This window comes from Oryzias latipes, chromosome 8, assembly GCF_053564925.1.
Source record: "Oryzias latipes strain Hd-rR chromosome 8, Olatipes_Hd-rR_3.1".
Classification (NCBI taxonomy): domain Eukaryota; kingdom Metazoa; phylum Chordata; class Actinopteri; order Beloniformes; family Adrianichthyidae; genus Oryzias; species Oryzias latipes.
Window position 1 is genome coordinate 23,773,283 of NC_136244.1, and position 14,966 is coordinate 23,788,248.

General features: G+C 40.7%; 1 long non-coding RNA gene across 1 annotated transcript; it reads right to left on the reverse strand.

Moving 5' to 3' along the window:
- Window positions 1–6,726: 6,726 nt before the first annotated feature.
- LOC101155352 (uncharacterized) lies at window positions 6,727–7,829 on the reverse strand. The gene is made up of 2 exons (XR_013657592.1): window positions 7,546–7,829; window positions 6,727–7,141 (listed from the first exon to the last, which is right to left on the reverse strand). It is a non-coding gene; the product is annotated as an uncharacterized LOC101155352 (long non-coding RNA).
- Between the last annotated feature and the right edge of the window lie 7,137 nt (window positions 7,830–14,966).

The window sequence follows — 14,966 nt, forward strand, 5'->3', positions numbered from 1 at the left end:
CGGTCTCCAGGAGCAGGATTAGCTGCTTCATCCAGACAAATAGGGGCTTCTGTGTCTTCACGGAGGCAAGAGAGACTCTGTTCCTGACATTTGTAAACAAATCTTCTTATGTTAATCTAAAAGCTATTGCACTTTGAGGCAAGCCGAGCTCATGCTTCTCAGTTTAGATGGAGTCAAGGCCGAGTTAACCTGTTCGAAATGATGTAAAAACAAATATGGTGAATGTGAAAACAAGCAGACTAAATGAGCAGAAAACTGAAGAGCAGGGTTGCATTTGGAGCTTGACAATATGTACTATAAAGGTGTTAAAATGTTTAAAAGCCCACTCCGATTAAATTGTGTTTTTTTTAACATGTTCTTGTGGCATTTTTTAATAACGGGGGAATAACTGTAATAACTGTTACGAAGATTAAGCTTAAATTTGCATTTCTGAGTATTTCTTTATTCAAGTTCTTGTGAATCAGGAGCAGACGAAAACATTTCATCTCATTAATGATGGAAAAACCTACTGCGTGGGCCACAAGCTCCCATCTCAAAGACATAGACAGTGTAACACTGTATACACTGACTCCTCCCCCCTTCCAAACAGGAAGTACCCGCTGGCTCCAAGAAGCCAAAATAAGCAGCTATTACTCAGTCATTCTATTGATCAGAATAGCTATTCTTGCTCTGCTACTTTGACCAAACATCTTCTTGATCATTCTAATTTGTTTTCATGATTTTTATTTCCTCATTTCAAGTTATTCCGTTTATTAGCTGCCCAATCAGATACCTCAGTAAAAGCATGTGATGCCCGCTGGCCCCCACCGCAAACAATTATTTGAGTTTCGGTGGAAGGGGTGTGGACTTTAAACAAGCTCACTCATGATTGGTGACAGTAGTTGCCCTGGCAATGTGACTTTGGCTCCAACTAGGGGAAGGGGGGCAGGGTTGCTCCAAGCCAATGGTCCTGCCACAACTGCAGAAACTGTCATCAAAAACGATACAGGTCTTTTGATACAGGATAAAAAGGGGATAACCATAAAAACAAGACTTCTGGGAACACTTTTACAATAAATCAAAAGATGATTGGACTTTAAGGCTAATCCCCTTTTTAATTTTGAAAGCAAAAGTCAGAAGTGTATGAATTGTTGCAGCTAACGCCACACTTTTTAGAGTCCTCCAGCTGCAGATTTATGGAGTTTGTGCGACTGAGAACCACATCGACTACACCTTCGCTTTATCAGTCTCTGAAACATAACAGAGAGACAGGACAGAGGACCCAACCCAAACAACACCAGAGAGGTGCTGGAGATCCTCCCCATGACAAATCACCGTGATGATAAATCACCACACTAAAACTTTGTAAATAAAACTTGACTCTAAATTTGCTTCTCTTCTATCAAACCTGTCAGTTTTGTTCACTTCTATTGTGTAGTGTTGATTCTTCTGTGTTTAAGGACCCCAAACATTGTTTGTGTGAGCTGTAAGCAGATGAGCTGTCATGTAATCTGGATCATGTTTGTTCAAGTTGTTTTTTTTCCATCATGTTCTATCCTAAAATCCAGTTTTACCACGTGAAGTTTCTCAAAATATATATATATATATATATATATATATATATATATATATATATATATATATATATATATATACATTTTAATTTGGCAGACATAGTTACTGTGAGTACCTAAAATGATCCATGCTACGGTGGCCCAGAAGGGTCACAACACATTAACTTTACACACAACACATTAACTTTACACCTCCTTCTACTTACTTTGAGGAATCCTCCTGCAAAGCTTTGAATACATAATCTCAGATAGAGAGCAAATATTATTTTAAACTTGAATGTGAACTTTGCAAAACTCCTTTATTAAATCTTTAGTTTTCAAAGTGACCAAACCCTTTTCTACAGATGAATTCACATTTTTGTGGGTGTATTAATGCAGAGCCAGATGTCAATTTTAGTCACTTCTTAAAAGCTAAATCCAACCAAAGGCTAAAATGTATTTAATAAAAAAAAAAAAAAAAACTTTTAGAATTCCTTTCTTTTTTCGTGTTTTTTAATGCTATTTTATTATCTTTTAACCATTATTTATTATCATATATGAGATTTTTATATGAGAAGTACATTAAAGATTAATCTTTTCAAACTTAGCATTTAGCACACTTAGTCAATATATTTATTTTAAGTACTTTATGGATTATTGTTTGTACATTTCTACCCTTCTTTTTTATCTTTTATTTTTATCCAATGCTTCCTCAAGTACCTGCCAAAAGCCTTCCTCACATTTTATGTTTGTCTTTTTTGGTATTATTTTTAATCTACTGTTTCTTATGACTTCTTGTTTTAACTACAGTTTATATACAGTATTTCTTTTATGTCTAGCACCACAGCGTATTGATGAGAGGGGATATTTCAATAAAGAGACTGATCGATCGATTCATTGATCTTGACCTCAGTAGAAAATTGCTTATCTGCACAAGAACAACAAAGATAAAACTAAACCCGGTTATGGAAGCTTTTTCAAAAAATGGTGACAAAAAAAAAGAAAAGAAAACAGAAATGAAGCTGAATATAAAGTGTGTTTGTCAGAATTTGACCAAAAAACAGGGAAAAAAAATAGTTTTATTTAAAAGTAAGGAGTCTGTCAGTGAGCACAGAGTGTCGAATACTCGGCTGAAGGATTAAAAAGTCGTGACAGAAAGTGGTACACTCTGGTCTGCATGATGCATATCCTGCCAAAACAGAGGAATTATCCTGATAAGGTCATCCAGCAGTGATGAAGTGACCCCCACCCCCGACTGTTTCTTTGTATTCTTTGAACATAAACACACTGCAGCTGATTTTTGTAACAAGGAGAAATCAATCAAGCCTGGGACCATCAGCATCACCAGCACCCAATGAGTATGAGGGTGACACGGTGCCTCCGAAGGAACGTTTTCCCATCATGGTGTGCTTTTTTCTATCTGTCACCACACAGGAATGGTTCAATCCGCAACACAAACATCACACAAACATCACACACACATACACACAACAGGCAGTACTTTCCAAGAAGCAAGGATCTGCTTTATCTCAAAGTCAGGTCCTCTTCCATCAAAGCTGCCCTGCACCAGCAGCGGATTCAGTATTCCTGGAATGAAGTTATGACATGGAAGACAGACATTTCATATCCTGTCATGTTGCCAAGAAGGTAATCCACAAATAATCTGCTATAAGGGTCACAAGGCGACATCGCTGTGGGATCTGGACAGACTTTATCCTTCAAGCTGTGTTGTCAGATGAAGAGCAGCCTGTCACTCCCTCTGTGTGAGAGACCACTCATACATCATACTAAAAAAAGTACTTCAAATTTTCAACATAAACAGCTCATAATATTGGAAAATAATGGCGGCACTTAGCCGTATTGATCCTGTGAAGAGTGGTGGTTTTTAAACTGAGCTGATCCGAGTACAGTTCAAGGGCAAAAGTTTAGGTGGGAAATAGCTGCCAGACATACAGATGGTCAACATTAGCTCCGGGGGAAAGGCATGTGTGTGCCCATGAGTGATGAAGATTATAATGATAGTTAAGACTTTTCTCTTGCATCTGATTGCTTTTGTACTAAATTTATCCCTGTACTTCAGCAACTGTGCTGGAATTATGAGTCATTGTTTATGCTTAAGCCACTAAGAAGTGCAGAAAGGTTGATGATATGCTGATTGAAATCACCAGCATATTATGTGAAACTGTCATGTGCAGCTATTTTGATTTAAACCATCCAGTAAACTGTGTAATTCTGTGTAAATAAATAGTATCATGCAGATGTATGTTGATTTAAGGCAAGAAAAACTGGCAACAATTTCTTCAAAAAAGCTCCAGTGATGTCCTTTCCAAGAGTTTGATGGTTCTGAAGGCAGATGGCGATTGAGAGTTGAACCTTTGCTGGTAAGCCGCCAGCTTCATGTTGAGATGAGGGAACTTTCCCTGGCAGATGGAGGACATGTCCTCTCTTCCACCTACAACTCCACTGGAATTCTCAGGACAGGAATTTAAAGGCGTGACCTCTGGAAAACTTGGAAATACTGTTCCTCTCTCCACAGCCTTGTTCTGTTTGGCTTATTTGCCTGCAGAATAAGTAAATACACCTCAGGAATATCGTTTTTCCATACTGCAAAGCTCCCCAGGTCGACAGAAACATGTCAAACCAGGAAAATAAATAGCTCCAAATAGTATAATTGCTCAGATCCTGTGTCCCGCCTGCTCCTTTCCTGAACAGGAGAACCAGCATGGCAACCTCCAGCTGACGGCGTGCAGGAGACCCAGACTGCCCTCAGCACTTTCACACCTCCACACATCCAGCCACCCTTTTCCCCTCTAAAGAAACCAGAACAGGGGGGGTCTGGCGCTCCCATACGCCCCATCAACTTCATGCCAAACGCTGCACAACATCAGTCCAAATTAATATTTAATGATCTCCACAGGGAGTCAAGGCCGTTCCAGCAGCAGATAACAGGACACACACAAAAAAAAGTGTGACAGCAGAGTGAGATTTCACTGCCACAGTCAGTAATTTTCAAGTCAAACAAACTAAACGAGACCGCACAAACTGAAAATGTGATGTGCTAATTTGGAGAAAACACTGCTTCATAACAAATCTGAGACATGAAAGAGTGATCTCGAATGTAAGGTCAACCCACATGAGAAGAAGGGAAACATACACAGCATGTGTACACGCAGACTTAATTCTTCCAGTTTATATGTTTTTGAAATGCAATTAAGACACCTACTTGAAGTCCCACTCCGATCATCATTTGATTTATTAAAAAGTGGTCTGTTAATTATGATTATGCTGTTTTAGCCAAAAGTTTAAAAAAAGCTATCGTTTTTGAGAATAAAGTTTCTGCAGAGCGGCAGGAGTTCTTTAAAAATTTGCTTCTTGGGCTTTTGATGGGACTGTTGGTACAGAGCAATCTGCCCCCCTTCCGCTTCCCCTCCTTATTGCTGAGAGCTCTCCATTTACATGCCCTCCCGTTAGCTTACATCTCCTCACACCCCTACCTAACATTAATAGAAAGATTTAAAAACACCAACGCATTCTTATATTTCCAGGTTTCTTTAGAATAGCATCAGCTTCATCGGAGTGGGTCTCTCTAAGTTAGCAAATCTGATGGCAGAAGCCGAAAATAATTAAAAAACATGTAAAATTGAAATGGTAAGTGAGGAGGTAGATGTAAGTCAAGCATGCAAGCCCTTAACATCAACCTGTCTTTAACTGTGACCTTTGTCTGAACTCCAAACTCACACTTTCACCCACTTGTGCTGCTGCACTCTCCTTTGAGCTAACAGAGGATCCTCTCCTCCCACAGGGACATTCAATAGGTTCAGTGGAGATCAACTGCGGGGCACAGTAGTTGTGTGCTTGGGCTCAAAACTGTTTAACTCCCTGACCCCCCCCGTGACCCCCAGAGGCCGCAGCCTGCACCGCCGGAGAGAGCGGGATCCTTCGTCTTCACTGGGAAAACCGTGAGAGGATGAGAACTGAGATGCTCCTCATTTCACTTTGAGGAAATGAAAAGTATTTTCAAATGTTTTTGCAACTTTAGAGGTGTAGGGGGGCGCGAGTTATGGATCCTGCTAATCAAAACCATGCTAGACAGACACCTACCAGTTATAGCAGCACATCCTGAGCCTCTGGAAGACTAAACATGAAAATCTGTTTTTGATCACACAGTCCCCGTTTAGCTTACCTGCTCTAATGTTGCAAACTTCAGGACATAAACCCCTTGAAGCTCCCAGACCAACATCTAACCCAGCTTCTGCCCTCAATCTAATGAATATTTATGCTCGCTGTGGTGTTTACATTACAGACCAATGCTGTTGTCACTGGGGGCAAGTCGGAGTTGTGTAATTGTTCCCATCCATGGTGTGTTGTTGAGGTTTTTTTCCAGCTCACTAAATGACTTTTAGACACGTCTGACTTAAAAACAAGCTCAGTGTATTTGCATACGTGCACAGAAGTATGACAGTTTGGAGTGAAGTGTAATCCCATCGAAACGGCCTTAAACCTTAAATTACTCGAACAGTTGAAGCAGGTGAAGGTTTTCTCAACCAAATGACAGCTTTTATGCTTTTTTTCCCCATTTCAAGCACTTCTAGACTCCTCTTTACATGCATGTTGTGACTTTCCCAAAGTATGTAACTTCGTTATTGCTTTTCTTATTGGTAAATGTAACTAAAGAGTTTTTCATGCAGTCGGTGTCTCAGGTCCTCTGTAATAAGTATACAAATGTATAAATCAAAGTAGTAATATCCGTGTAGAATGACCACTATTTTAAAAGGCAAAACTTGAAAGCAAAAACTTCAAATATCAAAAGATTCTCAAAAACTTTTTTATTATTATTTTTAATCCAGTATTTAAAGTCCCACTCTGATAATTTTTTGATCAATTTTCAAAGAGTTTCCACTGGTCTTCTAATCATAAATATGTTTTTAATTTCACCACAAAAAAAAAGTATTTTTTAAAATGAGCGTTTTGGCAGAGTGACAGGAATTGATTAGAAATTCACCTCTGAAATCTGGGTGGGACCAATGGCGAGGAGTAAGCCTGACCCCACTTCCCATCATCCCTTTGTTTACATTCTCCTGCAAGCTTACAGCCCCTCATACCCCCAAACTAATGTAGCATATCTATCGTGGACTAGAGTCAGAAGAACAGGGACGGCTCAGGGAGAGAGGAGGCAGAGACTGGAGACTGTAGGTTTGCTATGAATGGTACCATGTATTTTTTGACACACACATAAACATACACCATACACCAATATTACAAAAGAATATTTCAAATTATTCCAGGATATCCTTTACAAAGATTATGTACAGATGGACGGTTCAGTGAGTGATCCGTCGTATCCGACTCAATATCATCAGCTCATGTATTGTCCATGCAACCCAGACAGAAATAGTTGAATCCGGAGGTTAGTGTTCAGTGATGGGAAGTGATTGAAAGTCTTTGTGTCTCTGGGTTGTAGGACGAATGCAGTTGCATTGATTAAATGAGTCATTAGGCTACAGGAGCCTCCTACCAGCCTGGGCTGAACGACAGGGAGGAGGTGATTCCTTCAGAGAGCTCCAGCGCTTGATCAGGTTCAGGCTTAGCTCGCCATCAATCCCTATGGCCTGGATAAAGAACATGACCCATAGGGTTCTAACATTAAACTGTGTGTACACACAAACTCCAAGTTAAATACCAAAATATCAATAGAACCATAATTGTATTGCAGTTTGGTAAATGAATCTCATTTTAAAGTACCAACATCTTACAATTCATAATACAGTTCATCATCATACGTCAATTCATGAATTTCAATCTAAAGTGCATTTAAGTGCATGATACACCAAAGAAGAAAAATAAAGAAAAACAATAACAAAAGAGCCCCCACGCTGATTAATAATCAGTGTGGTTATGTTAACAAAAAAACAAAACAGAACTTTGGCATAGATAGCAGCTGCTAATCAGTTCACCTCATTCATTGAGGGAGGCAATCGTAACCAACAAACAACTAAAAGGAGTATAAACTCACCGATTGCGACTAAGTGCACCAAATATGCTGCTTATTCGCGGCGTGTTATACTGGCAGTTGGCTCCTACAAATCAATTGATCATATCCAAAGATTAGAACATAACCGAACGACGTTAAAAAGTGAAACCGAAACTAAACATACCCGTAGCGTCTCAATCCAGCTCTCCTGTCATGGAATGTGATAGCTTCCGGGGTAGCGGCTTATAAAGTTTACTGATTGGGTAGTCGGGTCACATGACCCAAGGCACGCAAGGCACGTCGTACACACGTAACAGGTGAGGAAGGAAAGGAAAAAAAGGACAAAATACAATGGCCTGAGTTGGCAACCGTGTTACACTAACATTATTTTGCAACAAAAGTGGCGAGCAATATCAGAGCTATTCATCCTTACAGTTTTGAAACAGATGCCAGCTCAGATGAGGAACAGGAAAGATGTACTTGGATCTATTTGTCTGCAAGTAGATTCATCGGAATGTAGTGAAGCAGGAAGCGCGAGGCCTGCCATTGTATCATTACTATTATCCAAATGATTTTATTATAGATTGTATTCTATTATTAACATATTTGAAACAAATTTGGTGATGTAGAGTGGAGAATCATAGCAGTGGAACTTGTTAAAGATGAGAGTGAAAGGATGTGCTGGAAGAGACAAAAAGTATGTGCCTTAGCACAGAACCTTGTGGCACGCCTTAGCTAACTGGGAGAGGAAGTGACTGGAAAGATTTCACCTGAGCAACTTCACTGAGGCCAGAAAAATGAGATTTAAACCAGACAAGAGGAGCATGTGATTCCCCCAGGAGGAAGAGGGTACAGGAGGACGGGCTGATGGAAGTGGATCAGTAGTTTTGATTAATGCCGTTTCTGTGGAGTGGAGTGGAGTGAAGTGAAGTGAAAACCACGTCTGATCATGAAAATTTTTGCTTGAGGGGTGAGCATCAAACTGAGCGGTTTCTGCTTTTTTAAGACTAATGAGTTAAAGGCAGGGTTTTAACGTTATTACAGCCATTAGGATAAACATCCATTACTTCCAGAACAGGAGTAACTACCTCTGTCTGGGAGAGGACAGAAGTGCATTGTGTTTGAATGAGAGGTGCCACGGGGGAAGTGGTAGTTTTGACAACAGCAGTAAAGCTATGTTCACACAGTCATCTGCAACGTGCGTTTGACACAAAGAGAGAAAAATTTATTTCGGTTATGTTAAACAAACAAACTTAAAAACATCAATATAAACATTGACACTGATCACTGTCAACAGAAACACTGAAAAAAAAAAAACAATCAATCAATCAACCACTTCCAATGGAAAGTCTATGTAGATGCTTTTCAGGCTTCAGTGTTCAAAACTCTTGGGTTTATGCGTCACTGCATATGTTTCTACGACCGTATTCTATTTACAGGACCAGCTGGATTTGATAGCAACGTGTGGATGGCATCCTCTTAAATTTACTAAAGTGCCAACTGTTTGAAACAAAATCATATAGGATAACTTGATAATAACGTTTCTGACACCAACTCTTTAACATATCAGAATGGAGCTGTGAAAGAAAGAGTCTGGAGTGAGCTTTGCACCGCTTCAACATTTCACACAAAGCCTCTTCCGACTATAGTTGGGTGGTGAACATGCGCTAGTCAACAGGAAAATGAAAAAGAAGAAGACGTCCCTCCTTTTTTGTCCAGTGTAATCACCATAATTGATGTCTAAAAGAGCCGTGTTAAGCGTGGGTCACATGCCCGACAGAAACGCAGCATCACAAGCGGGACAAGTTGGTAGGTTGAGGATTGGGATTCCTAGGTTCACAGTAAATTTGGTAACTTCAGCAACGACAATTCAAGTGAGGGCTGAGAAAGTGTAGAAATGAAGGGGTAGATGGAGGTTGGTGATGAATAGGAAAAAGCAGCTGATGATTGTTTTGATTTTAGAGACTAAAAATAGTATTATAGGATTACATAAAGAAGTAAAGGATATATTTGGAGGAAGTGCATGCAGAGGTTGTGCCCTAAAATCCCCAGTATAATAAGTAGATTTAGCATTTTGGCAGACGGAAACGTTTGTTTATCTTAAAATCTAATAAAATGGCAGTAATCTTAAAATCCCTGCTGGTTTTATACAAAACGTTTTGGTGCAACATCCTTTATGAAAAATGTTACTTTATGCAGCATTTGTTTTTTATATAACATCAATAACAGATATCTGAGCAAGAAGATGAATGAGTTTCTAAATAAAATTTACAAATTGCATTTTGATGCTGATGTGGAACATAAGCCTTATGCTGTATCTCCGTTTCCCAGCTCTATAAATTGTTTTGTTAGAAATGGGTAAAGGTTTATTTGAAAAAAAATAATAGACAGGCCTACTACTGTGGCCCATTGAGAGGCTGAAAAGAGTTCATTCAAACTAAAGGTATGCACGCACCGAGCATGTCAAACGTTGTCAAGAATGTGCCAAATGTGGGTTCCTAAATGAGTGACTAGCCCATGGTGTTTACAGTGGACAAGTAGGGAAGTGGTGCAAATCTCGCTTACCTTGATCCAGGCTTTTTCTTTAAATCCGCGCTCAAACCGGGCTCAGGAATGTGCGTTCGAGTGACGGCTTCCAATGAAAGGTCGATGTAAACACGTGCAAATGTGCGTTTTCTAGCTTTCGCTTCAAAACTCTTGCGTTCGCGCATCTTTTTCAGGCTCTAGGTACAAAACGTGCATCCACAGAACGTGTGCTGAAGGTTAAACCAGTTAAACTTTGTCCAATCAGGAACTTGGATTTGGCAGTGAGATGTGGGTGGTGTCCTTTTAAAATCATTTGAAAATTGATCATGGAGCAGAACTTATCAACTGCAGTTTGTGCCCAGATGGACTTACAGGACACCAAGTCTTTCATATATCAGAATAGAGGTGCGAAAGAAAAAGTCTGGAGCAAGATTTGCAAGATTTGCACCACTTCAACATTTAGCACCAAGCGTCTTCCAATTGTGAGGTCATACGCTAATATTGTGTACAATCCAGTGTAAACACCTTATGCGAAAAGTAAATCTAGGAACCCGGGTTTAGTGCCTTCTTGAACGTGCCACACGTGCCAGTTCTATTAACAGTTCTATAACAGTTCTATTTCAATTTTAGAAAGACTTAGTGTCATATAAATCTTTGTGGGCGCAAACCGCAAAAACTGATTTAACCTCCATGACAAACGTTCAAACGGTTGGTACTTCTGTGTATTAAAAGGGATGCCATCCATATGTCAATCACCAAATTCAAGTCCTAAACTGGTCAAAGCTTGGCCTGTTTTAACATAAAACACACGTATACAAAGAATTTTCATTGGCATTGGCTGCGTGAGTGTGTTGCTGAGTTCGGAGTGAGTGTTACTTAATATTAAAACGGAAAGTATCATTTCTAGTTCACGATTGCTATTCTTTCTTTTGGACCAGAGAGGTGCAAGTTATTAATTCAATATGAAATGAAAAAAAGTCCTAATGATCATCAGAATAAAAGTAAAGCCAAGTCAGAAAAAGTGAAAATCTTGACATATTGTTCAACCAGGTCAGAACCTCCTCCGCCTGCCCCCTTACACCCCCCCCCCCTCCTTCTTTAAAAAGCTTTTTTAATTATGGCAGCCATTAAAGAAGGGGTGGCTTCAGTCTCTGATGGAAGTGTATGCACCACTTCCCCTTCGGCCAGCCGCATGCTTACATGCACTTAAATAACCACAGACCCAAACACAGCACGTGCACAGGAGGGCGCTCAAACGAGCACATGTACACACACACACTGGTGGGCACAAACTGCTCCGACCAGAGAACCAAAGTGGCTCCAGGCAGCATAAAAACCGTCTGACAAGCTTTGCTTGACTCTGCAAGAGAGACGGGGGTGGGCTGTCATCACAGAGGACAAGAAGGCAAGAGCGAGGAAGATCTATTTGTGAGGGGCAGAGGAAGATAAAGAAGCACAGCGACCAAAGCACCGTATAATTACCATGGTTATCATGTTTCTACGCTTTAGCCAAAGTCAAGGAGTGTGTGCTTGGTTTCTTTTTATATTGTAAAAGTCAATAAGAACAGGAGTAAATAAAAAAGGGAGAGAAGGCAGACTGTATAAATTCCAGATGGAGTTTCAATGTCATTTTAAAAGAGATTTGTATGACGAGAGAAAGCACAAAGCAGATGCTGACTTCAGGAGCTGAGCTTCCACAAGAAGATCCATCTAATTGTGAAGGAAGTGCAAGTTCAAGGCTGCTTCTACCTGGGCAAATGTGCCTGCGCCAAAGGGTCCCAGAGCTGTCTGGCACACATAAAACCCTAATCCAATAGTCACTGTTCTGAGAGCCGTATTTGACCCGGGCCGTTGTGGGTCACACCGGCTTCCTGTTTGGACCAATGGTGCTTCCATCAGAGCTCTGACAAGCTGCTGCAGAAGCTCTCAGGTTACAGCACCTCTGCCTGGGAGCAACGGCGCTGCCGGGGTAGCTTTCAGAGGAGTCCATATGTGATGTGCTGAAGCAGGGTGGGGCTCTGGGAGGGTCACACAGCCTTCAAAGGGTCCCTGTCATTCATGTCCCCGAGGGCACCCTGCTGCTTCTCCAGCCCACCTCGCGGTGCCTAATGACGCAGGTCCAACAGAAAGGCCTTGAAGTCGGACACCTTCCCAGCAGCCCCTCCTGATGGCCTTTCCCTGAGCGCCTCGGACCTTCAAAGCCTCTCAGCTGATGGCGGCTCAAATTGGTCCTGAAAACAGTGTAACTCGAGGACAACAACAGGACCATAATGCCTCCTTCAGTGTGGCCCTATAGGCCATATGGAACAACCCGCTGTGTCCTCTATCTTTAAAGATGACGGCTTCGAAGATACACCAGCCCCCCCCCTTTTATCAGGTTTAACAAAAACCACAACAAAGCCGGACTTGTTCTGAGTGGCATTATGCATGTGAAGGTCTCTGGTGACTGAAGCTCTTCTAAAAGTGCTGAAGGATTTTCTTTATCTGATAACATTTTGTAATAACATATGGATAATTCATGCTTTGAGGGCACGGCCTCCATTTTTCACATGTCAAAGACGGTCAGAAATCCATGCACTGCATCCAAAACTGCACAGAAGTTCTGATTTCAGATGCAGAGCAGAAGATGAGACTAAATCAATGTGAAACTGCCTTTGTGCTTCATCCAGTCACATCGCAGGATGAAAAGGTACGAGCCGCAACTCTAAATATGGATCTCGTTGTCCTTCCGTGTCTCACTTCTCAGGTGACGGATCTGTCGAGTGACCCAAATCACCAAAATGGGGCTTGATTAGGGAGCAGACAAGCTTGAACTCGTGACACAGCTTCCATTTTTCCCTCTGATTGCCATCATTCACACTGATTAACAGATCTGCGACAAGACTTGTGACAAAGTGTGAATGCATTTAGGCTCGGCCCAGAGGCAACAATCAGCAACTGTCAAAGAAATGTATCTCAGAGCTTGTTTAGAGCTTAAGGTCAGAGGTCTTCTAAAATGTCAAATTGCTTTTAAGCATGTCATTGGATAGAAAGTTGAGGGAGTTTGAATGGATGTCATGCCTCTCAGTGGGAAATCCTAAGCTGACCCTCTGGACTGCCTGACATGTTTATTTTCATTATTAGAGTGTTTAAAAATTGAAGACAGCCGGACAGCGTCTCAGCTGGAATCTAGAGGTGTTAAAATTCAGTCGCTCTCATCCACCATGTTTTCCAAACACACAGCAGTGAAAACGCCTTCAGGCCGGCTGCACCAGCATCAAGACGGAGGAACTGTACGTGTAAACATGAGCTGATCACCATGAATCCAGCCCAAAAGTGAAAATAGGGTCCATAATTAATGAAGGTCAAATGTCACTCAGTGTTTATGCAGCTCTCATGCATAGCCTGGTTTAATTGTAGCATCATCTTTGAACTTGGTTTCTCTGTTTTTGAACTTTGAAGTTGTTGCCACCAGCGACTCATCATTCTGCTAAAATAGTCTGCTTTCAGTTCTGGTCACAAAACAGTTCAGACATTCATTAAAGTTTTGGGAAACTGAAAGATTCCCACATGAAAAGCCACGATTCTATTCCCTTTCTCTCATCGGGGGGTTTTACTGAATAAAATAATTTATAATCTCCACTTTTAAAACTGCATGGGCTAACCACAATTCCTCACCGAGGACTGACATTTAGAAAGTAAAATATTAAACCGTCACATGAGAAAAGATGGTGCAACACTTCTAAAAAAGAAATAAGAACAGTCTTTTGGGGATCTCCTTCCATTCTGGTTCTTTCAAAACACTGTGGAGCTGAGGGAATGAGTAGATGTGGGAGAAAAATGACGTGCGGTTCTTGTCAGATGTTCCATTAAAGATTTTTTTTTTTTACTCTTCTGGGTTTTTGTCAAACATCTGCTACTCAAAATCCAATTCTGCTCAGTTTAGCAGCACATTTTATTGCTTTCATTGTTAGGAGTGGTATTTATTGTTTTTGCTAAATCGTGGAGTTCTTCACTGAAAAAACACGTAATGGAAGAACATCTCAAACTTGTTTCTTTCCAGCTCTTCAACGAATCACAAAACAGATCACCAAACAATATTTTCCCAAATAATTTTTAAGAACACAGACTCATATGACCACAAGAAATGTTGCCTTCGGACCAAATGAAAATTGATCATGGAGTAGAAATCAATAACTGCAGATTATGTCCGGCTGGAATTCTATGAAGGCAAGTCTTTCACATATCGGAATAGAGCTGTGAAAGAAAAGGTCTGCCGCAAGATTAACATGTTTTGCACCGCTTTGACATTTTGCACCAAACCTCTTCCAACTGCAGTTGGCAGATATGTGCTAAACAATAAAAAAAAAGAAGAAGAAATCTCACTCCTTATCTAGTGTGAAGTACATGGGCTAAACGTGCTTTCAAGAATGCATTTAGCGCATTCAAGAACACACTTCACATGACCGATGTGAATGGCCGTTCGCATATTGAAAGTTCCTCAAATTTTCTTTGAGGTTTCTATTTTTTTTATTTTTTTTTGTAAACTCAATCCAAACATCTTTTGATCTATTTTCAAAGTCTTTCCAGTGTTCTTTAAATTATAATCATTCATTTTTTAGCAAACCCCCCCAAAAATCTAAACATTTGTGCCATTTTCTACATGGTAAATGGTGTGTGCTTATGAGGCGCTTCAATAAACTGTCTTGGACAGAGTCTATTGCAGGTGTGAGTCTGGGCACAATGGACAATGGTGCAAGAGAGGTCTGCGTCCAAATTCAGGGCAGTGATGGACAACAACAGCCACCCTCTGAATCCTGTCCTGGCCAAACAAAGGAGCTCCTTCAGTGACCGACTGCTGTCTGTGAAATGTTCCAAAGAGACGCTGAGAGCTTCTTTTCCGAGAGCAATCGGGATCCAAACTCCACTTTTGGTAAAATGGGGTGACAAGGTAGCAT